Source organism: Amphibalanus amphitrite, unplaced genomic scaffold (assembly GCF_019059575.1).
Source record: "Amphibalanus amphitrite isolate SeventyFive unplaced genomic scaffold, NRLGWU_Aamphi_draft 000294F_arrow, whole genome shotgun sequence".
Taxonomy (NCBI): Eukaryota; Metazoa; Arthropoda; class Thecostraca; order Balanomorpha; family Balanidae; genus Amphibalanus; species Amphibalanus amphitrite.
The window spans coordinates 611,301-620,100 of record NW_024881789.1 but is presented as its reverse complement, the minus strand read 5'-3'; the positions used below and the strand labels follow the sequence as shown (position 1 = coordinate 620,100).

At 49.3% G+C, this 8,800-nt stretch overlaps 1 protein-coding gene across 1 annotated transcript in view; it reads left to right on the top strand.

Moving 5' to 3' along the window:
* The first annotated feature begins 777 nt into the window (after positions 1 to 777).
* The window catches only part of LOC122387678 (protein sprouty-like), a 28,013-nt gene continuing 19,990 nt past the window's right edge, over positions 778 to 8,800 (top strand). The window contains exon 1 of the mRNA XM_043378081.1: positions 778 to 924. The gene's annotated coding sequence lies outside the window, so the exon portion shown is untranslated. The remainder of the gene's footprint in view (positions 925 to 8,800) is intronic.

Genomic DNA, 8,800 nt, shown 5'->3' with positions numbered 1-8,800 from the left:
GGATTCGGAGTCGATTTGCAGGACTGGATGGCAATTGGCATGGCGACAGGTGCTAAATTTGCCCACCGGATCCGAGAGACTAGAGAGGCAAGGTGCATTCAGATTTCAGTATTCACCATCACCGAAATTATAGCATTTCACTTTATAATCAACATTATCAATAATTAATTATCATGATATTTTCATTGCTATAATTTTCACAAAACTGTAATTATCTCATTTGAATGAGCACGTAAACTGGCGTAAGCTAGGTGTAGGTCTTCAATCGTCATTGTTAGCCAGTTAATAAAATCACGTTGGATATCTTGTTCCAGTTCACCCAACACTGTAAGGCAATGCAAATAAGATCGATGCCTTTTCTTCTTCTTTGATTGAACAGATATTTTTCGATAAAAAAAGCGGGTATCGCTATAATAGGACGCCCCCGCCCCGTTTCCCCAACGTCGCTGTGCCGTCGCCCGTCGTATTAGCAAATGTCAACGGCGAAACGCGGCAAGACTGAGTGCTGGATGCCAGCCAGGCCCACTGTCAACTTACCAACTTACCATTACTCAGCGCCCGGCGGATTTGGCTCCATTTCCGACTCGTCTTTCACGGTGCGTTTAGGGCCCATCGCGCTCGCTTCCGGTCACGTTCATTCATTCATACACCCGAATGAATGAAACAATTCGACCTTCTCGCCTGTTGCGGTCGTCCGCCAAGCGCTGCGTTACTATGACAACGGGGGCGGGGCTTACGCTTGGTCGCCAGGGTGACGGGCGCACACGTGACTGGTTCATTCAGTACCGCTCGAGCTATTGCGACGTGAGGTCCGCGGAGCCAGTGCCCGGCTGCGCGCAGTGCGCGGGAAGGGAGATTTGTTTTGCCAGCTGTGACCGTGTGCTGCCGACTGTCAGCGACATTGCCTGGATTCGAGCCGTTTCGGTAAGTTTCTCCTGCAGCACCCCTGTGTGAATGAGGCGGCCCGACGACACCTCTGCTCTGGCTTTCTCCCTGCTCGACAGTCGACGGCGACTCGCCCATAATCGATCGGGCGAGCCGGCTCTCCTCTCCCGGCTGTCTGCAGTGCCGTGGGTCAGCAGCAGCCGGCGCGGCTCTCGGAGCAGACACAAAAACGCTGCGCTGGTCTTCTACAAGCCACAGCCCGGTCTCGTAGCGTTAGTCGTTACCACTTTGTGCTGTACCTATACGCGAAGTGTGTTGGTGCCTGGTGATGCCTGTTGCCTGTTGTCTGTGCTGTGTGTGGATGTGTCCGGCATAATTTATGCGTTATCTCCGGACCTCTTCGAGTTTCACATGATGATCAACAAACTGATGGTAAATGCATGCGGTGATGTTGTGGATTTACTCGTGGTAGGAAGCATCAGTTCAACAGATAAATGGGGAATACTGAATGCATGCGATGTTCTTGTGGATTCCTCATGGAAGGAAGCATCAGTTGATAGGTGTCCTGCCATCTTATTTAGGTACTAGGCTCTTGTCTGGACACTTCGATTTGCTCTGCTCAAATCAATTATACAGCTTCGTTACGTGTGCGTACTTTGTGCCTTCGGGCTTCGGCCCATCGCATTACATTATATTGATTATTGGAGAACATGAATTATGAAGGAGAGAGAAAACTGATTTTTCGAGCAGACTGGGTGCAATTTACAGATTAATTATTAACTTTTTCTACTCATGATCCATACCTTTAGGACATCGATATTTTAGGAAATAGGCATCTCAATCATCCAATGATTGTAAAGACGAATTTCATGCCAATTCGATATAAGGATAAATAATAAATAGGTATGTAACGCACTTGGTTACAATCGGTAGGTATGTGTTGTCCATAATGTATTTTTATAGCTTTACGAGATCCGAGCACCTACGTTTGCACAAAATAGTTCACGATGATGCATAAACCGTAAACGTATCCAGAAAGGCGGTCTCGGACATCGGGGTGGGGGTGGGGGGGGGGGGGGTGGAGGCCAGGGGGATATGCCTCTTCCACCAATAGTTCCTCCAAATGCCAAAAACTGAAGATTTTGATTCCATATGCAGTATGCACTACCTATTGTACATCTATAGCAAACTTGTGTTAATTAAAGCTGTTAACACTTAACTTGTGTTTCTGTTCTCGAAAAAAGAGGGCTAATTTCCGTCTATTTCGGGCGCTGGGGCCTGGGACCCAAGCATTTACCCCCTCCTTGGATCCGCAAGTGGATGAATTTCCACATTAAACGTGAATTAGGACGAGTCCGACTTGCGGGACAGTGCATGTGAATATATGGTCATCGAACTAATAGCATGAGCCATGAATCGTTAACAATAATACCTACAGGCTACAATTCACTCCTTTACTTCGTTTAGCATCTCCCAGATTGGCATATAATATAATATCTTAATGGAATTTCAGTGACCAGTCGGCAGTCATTGTGATTCTATGAGCGCAATCAAGACAACTTTATAAGTCTGCAGGGCTGTAAAATAATCTTACAGCGGCAAACCCATAGGAGAATTCCAAGCATGTCACATGGGCAGTGGGCACGTCCCACTTGCATCCGCCGACATTCTTTCATCGCACGATGCATTGTTGCAAAAAATGCGTGGAATTTATATTTCAGGCGCCTCCCGCTTGCGGATCTGAAGACATTTATTTATTAGTTTCATGCCCGTTGAATATTGTTACGAATGGTGGGTGAAGATGAAAGCAAGAATCGTCCCAGAAGGTATAAAAAGACATATAATATAATAGATGTGTGGCGAATGTCCAAAATTGAGCATCTCTTCTGAAAGTTAGGACCTCGCTAATTATTCTGCAAATTCAAAATAATTGAATGTAAAAATATGTTATGCACATGTCATAGTCGCAGGTATATAGTTTCTTTGAAACATATTGAAGCAAGACCAGAACCCTGTTTCGTTTTACATTTTAGGTCTTCAGGAAAGGTATGCATGTTCAGAGCGAGTGTTACTGGATGTTCAAGGCTGCGTTTTTATATAAGCCAATCGGCGCATAAATGTTTATCCGTTAGAGGTGCAGCCGGCCGGCGGGCGGACGCGACCAGGCGGCCAGACCCGGCGTGCCGCTGATGTGAGCCAGCCAGCTGCGAGCGCCGCGGCCGCGCCTGGCGCGAGCTGCCCCTCGCCGTCATGATAGGGATTCGGGGGAATGTGCCCTGACCGCTGGGAACTGAGAAGTAGCCGTGCCGTCGCCATCCGGCTGCCTGACCGACGGACGATACTTAGCGCGGCTGTCGCGCACACGCATGGTCACTCCCCCCTCCCCTCGCTGTGCCGACCAGGGGCGGGACCCGACGGCTGTGCCCATGTCGCAACCGTGGCCGAGATCTGGCCGATGTTTACACTTCGGGCGTAATAAGGTCCTGTGGGTGTTTCGATGTTCCGTCTCTGCAATCCATCAAAGTTCCGTCGGCAGCTGCTGGGAATGTGGGCTCGGCCTGGATGAGAGCTCGCCCTGAATTCGGTGTCTACAGTTCTGTCGACGTTCAGAGTTCAGGCGCGTGTTGCGAGCTCACTCTCCGTCTTTTTGTCCGTAATCCTGGGGGGTGCTTACTCTGAGCAGAGCGTTCCCTGTCAGGTGAAGTGTTCCGCTCCGTCTGAGCGGTCGACATTGCCCTTGTCTGCACCTCCCGTCGGCTCTCTGGGCTCGCAGTCAGCTCGGCGGCGCGGCGGTGGGAACCGCGGCCGGCCTGACAGGTGCAGGGCGCGGCCGCTCTCAGCTGGTCTGCACACTGTGTTCACAGCTAACATACAGCGTGTTCCGGGCCCGCTGTGGACACGCCGTCCACAGTACAGCGATCATGGGGCGGCGGCCGCGACCGACGACTTTCCCTGGTGCTGTTCACAAGCTGCTACCGCGGCGAATAGCAATACCGGCTGGCGAGGAGCAGATAATTCCTGTTGGTGTGCTAGGACTAGAACAGTCGCTGGTTGAACTGATTCCGTCACGAATTTGTAGCAACAGCTGGATTTTGCACATTCGATACCCGGGTTGAAATGGAATGTAATTAAACCAGTTACTTGATATGTTATTTACTTGATAACTACGTCACTGTTCTTATGTTTTTTCAGCAGAACCTACTCCGATTCTCCAACTTTCGATGACGTCTACGGCTGGCTATGGCCAGACCCACGGATAATCAGCGAAACGTTAGAAGGATGTAATTTTCCAGCTGTTTTCTGCACGTTCTATTACCCGTTTTATAATTTGAAGCATTTGCTTTACACACATTTCCGTTAGTCTATGCAGTATGTAGTAGCTCTGTCCCCCGTAGGATGGTCTTCGGTCAGTATTTCAGTAGCTATCTCAGTAATGTCTGATGAAGATGACAGGTCGAAAACAAACAATTTTTGCCGGGAAGTGCCCTGGCCGACTCTCGTCAGTTGCTGGATCGAGTGTAACTACATAGGAGTGACTGAAGTTGGCTGGATCTGACATGGGGTAGAGTGTTCACTCTGCGACCACTCTGGGACGGCCAAGAGCTGATGAATCCGACTCAAGTCAGACCTCATGGATCTGACTCTCACTCGACTCAGCGTGGGTCGCAACCAATTCGAGTCAGACTCGTCGTCGACCTAGCCGAGAGCGGTTTTAACTGCCGCTGCTCCAGTCCAGGACGCCGCATCTTAGCGCGCCTGATGAGATACACACCCAACGGTCAGTCTCACTCTCCGCCTAATCGGACCCGCCCGCCTGGTGCGCGGTGCGCCGGTTTTACCCCGCCTGTGCTCATCGGCCGGGCATGTGCGACACACATGGTCCACGACTCAGTCTGTCACGCCCGTCCGAAACGACGGGAAGGCGCCGCTCTGACAGATGCCAGCGGTTCTGACGCGTCTCCCGGAATGCGGCGACCGCGGCGCGATGGGTGCGCCGCGCGCCGACACCTGGTGCGCCGCACTCGCCGCTGATGCGCCGCACTCCGGACACGGCCGGCTCTCGGCGGGCTGGGCCGTCTGGAGCCAATGACGTCACCGGCTCGATAGGACGGTTTATGCCGACGGCGGCAGCTGTGTTTGTGGCCGCGGTTGCTGGAAGCGCACACATCAGGTTTTGAGCTCCTTCCTGGAGTCCGGGAAGCGCCGCCGAGCTGGCGGACGGGGTGGGCGGAGTCGACCACAGCCCCGAGTGGGCTGGCAGTTTATTTTCCGACTCGAGTGTGAAGGGCGTCCGGCGGAGGGCGGGCGGACGCGCCGCTCCTGCCAGCGCCGCGGACTGAGATGACCAGAGGCGCTGACCAGCCATATGGGCGCTGCGCGGCGGAAACTCGACGCCTCTCGACTGGACGCAGTCGGATATCTGTTACTTGTCTCTCCATTTGACCTTGTTTCTGGATAGCGGGAGTTGACAACTGACGACTACACCTTTTTACGGCCAAATATAGAAATAGTGCACACAGTTCAGAAATAGTGCAACCATTTCGACAGTTCGGCATAGTGCACCGCTTCTTAGGCCGAGTGCATGAAATTCAGTAATAGTGCACACGGCTCCGAAACAGTGCAAGCAATTTAAAAGAGAATGCATTCATTTTCAGTAGTTGCGATTTCAGTTTCGCCAGAGTGCATTGCTTCGTCATATGCATTGGTATTCGGCGTACCGCAAAGCAATTTAGTTAACCTTCAAGCGAATTCGGTGCCCCATCTAGAAAATATTTTTGACAACGCTCTTGCTGTTCATCAAGTGTAGCGTGGTGCCGTTCAAACAAGCTGCTAATGAAATTTTACTAAATTATTGAAATTTTACTGCTAATAAAAATTAACGAGATTTTAATGAATGTAATGAAAAGGCCCAATTTAGGCGGCAGTGCACACATTTCAAAAATAGTGCAGGCGATTTCGACAGCACGGCATAGTGCATTGATATATTGAATCGCGGCACGATATTCGCCATATTGCAGCCATTTCGTCATAGTGCAGGTTTAAAGTGACCCGGGTTCAGGCATATTAGACATATCGCACATTATTCGTCAGATCGTTTCAATTTCGGGGTCCCGCATGTAATTTAGACACTGTTCAGTAACACGGCATTGCATAAATAAGTAATAACAATTTTTATTTGACATTTCACGCTACCTGAGCCTCCAATGACACTCGTAGTCAGTCAGCAACGCAAAAAAGTCAAGTAGCCAGCTGCACTGCTCTGGATGCAAAAGGTAGAGGGTATTTAATGTTTCATCTGGGTGCCTTAGCTTCAATCATATAAGACATAGTGCACATAATTCGTCGGGTGCTTATATATCCGGCATGAGCAATATTTTTTCGGCTTTGTTCAATCAAATTCGCCATGATGCTGAAAGGCGATAACAAGAATCCATAGCATTTCTGATCTTTTTGAACCAGCAACGAAGTTATGCACCCGATTCAGAAGCCCTGAATGCCACGTGACCGCCACTCGACCGTGTCACCGAGTTCTTAGAGCGAGACTAATGATAAGTTAATTCCTGAGAGCTGAAACTGCATTTGAGCAGGTTTTTGACCAAGATTCACGCTACTCTTGACAGGCAGATAGGGGCTTTCAAAAATATTTTCCCAATCCAGCAGCGAATTCACTTGATCATCGCCTAAATCGCTTTGCTGGACGCCGACTATCAGGCCACATGACGAAACCGTGCACTATGACGAAATTGAACCTACGGCTCATTGAATTTGAACGCACCATCTTCTAAATTGATTGCTCTTCATTTGAAACGTGTGCACTATTACCGAATATCATGCACTTGGCCGAACTAGAGGTGCACTATGCCGAACTGTCGAAATCGGCTGCACTATTAAACTGAACTGTGTGCACTATTTCTATATTTGGCCGTAAAAAGGTGTAGCGCATTTCACGTTCACGTGACATCCCACATTCTTCATTAGCTCCAGAGCTTTGCTGAGGGCTTAAGTTGCGTAGGAAGGTGAGATTTGTTTACATAATCGCTTATTTATACAGTGCTGGATTTATTTGAACGTTGCCGTAAGCACATGCCGTATGTCGAAATTGAATTAACCTGACGAATTATTATTTGCACTAAGTCCAATATGTCTGAACCTGGGCCACTTTTAACTGCACTATGACGGAGTGGGGTGCACAATGACGAATATCGTGCCGCAATTCAATATATGAAGGCACTATGCCGAACCATCGAAATCACCTGCACTATTAATGAAATGTGTGCACTTCCGCCTAAATTGGGCGTAAAAAGGTGTACTCAGTCTGTTCGAACGTGGTGCGCCAGGGATTGGGAAGGAAGCAGCTTGTCACACGATGCGCTCTTCCACAATGATGCATCGACCTGCGTCCTGCAGGGATGCAGCGGTGTTGTGTCTGCAGCGCCATTGGAGGGGGGGGGGGGGGGGCGTTGCAACTGTTGACGTCATGAGGGCACGTATTTTACACCATTAACCTCGTCACCGTGTGATGGTCCAGGTGTGCCTCTGGTAAATATGATTTGTGACATCGTGGGTTACAACAGCGTTTTTCCCTGGCAAGTAGATTTAATATGGCCATTGTCACTTTGTGTTCATCATATCTGACAGCTATCAAGATATCATACGTCCATCTGTCGATCCTTACGTGAAAAAGAAAAACTTAACGGGCTATATATGATGACGAACTTTTCGCAATGGTTCCGCATTCTAGTCGTGTTCTGTGAAAAATACCTCGAACGCGTCAGCGTGAATTTGAAGGCCGAAAAGCCCATGCAATCGTTGTGAAACCCTCGTCACATCATCGGTAGAGCTAGTCTTTTAAACGGACTGACTCGCTTTATTTGCGAGTCGTTTCTTGGACGTTGAGGTGATGACTGATACAAGCCATTGACGCGCGATCCAACGCCATTCAACCATCGATGCATAACAAATAGATGTGTCCATAGTCGCTGACTGAAGTGACAAACATGTTTGGTTGCGCTGACCGCTAACAAGGAACGTCCGTCACATCTGCACTGAGCCTGCTCCGCGTCCGATCCGAACCCGTTAGAGCAGTGTCCTTGACCAGCGCTCAGTGGCCCGCCGCGCGACGGGCGTCGCTGTTTTCTGTTGCAAGCATCAACACGGAATTCCTGTCTGGCTGGCCCGAATCGCGTCAGCACCAGTCGTGCAATGAACACCGGTGGGCAAATCCAATCAAATTTCGCTAAGACAGCAGAAGGATTACAGCGGCAGCCACTCTTGGAAGGTAGCTGATGTGGAAGGAGCTCTAGACCGCAAAGCCCGTTTTGCGGGCCATCTGGATCTCAGTGTCTGGTGGGACGGTGGGAACGCTATACGGTCAGCTGCGGCTGTATATCTGTATCAGGACCATGACAATGACGTCACGCTGTTGCGAGTATAACACCCGTAACGTTGCTCCGGATCGTCCTGAAGGCCCAGCGTTTTTTTTTTTTTTTTTAGAGTCTTCGGACTGTATTCAACCGGAGCATTGGTACCTGCCTCTGCATTTTCTCGCCCCCAGGTGAACCCGATCCCCTAAAAGAAAATCTCTGGAGCACTAGGGGTTTGAGGGCAGTGAAAGAGTCGATGCTCAGAAGCATTTTACTGTGAGATCTATTGATGCTGGGCTCCCCAGATTCTCAGTTTAAAAATCCGCCATTTTTATCCAACGTGTGTTGCATGGTTGCCGAAAACAGGCGATTGTTTGGTTTGGCGTGAACAAAAATCACATTTTTAGTTTTGCAACCGTGACGTAATCGTGGTGACCAGACGGCGCGACATTCTCTTTTTTACATTTGTTATATCATGGGAGATATTTTCGGCTTAAAAAAACCTGAAACAAAATAACCCCCTCAAAATATCAAATTTATGTAATCATGTA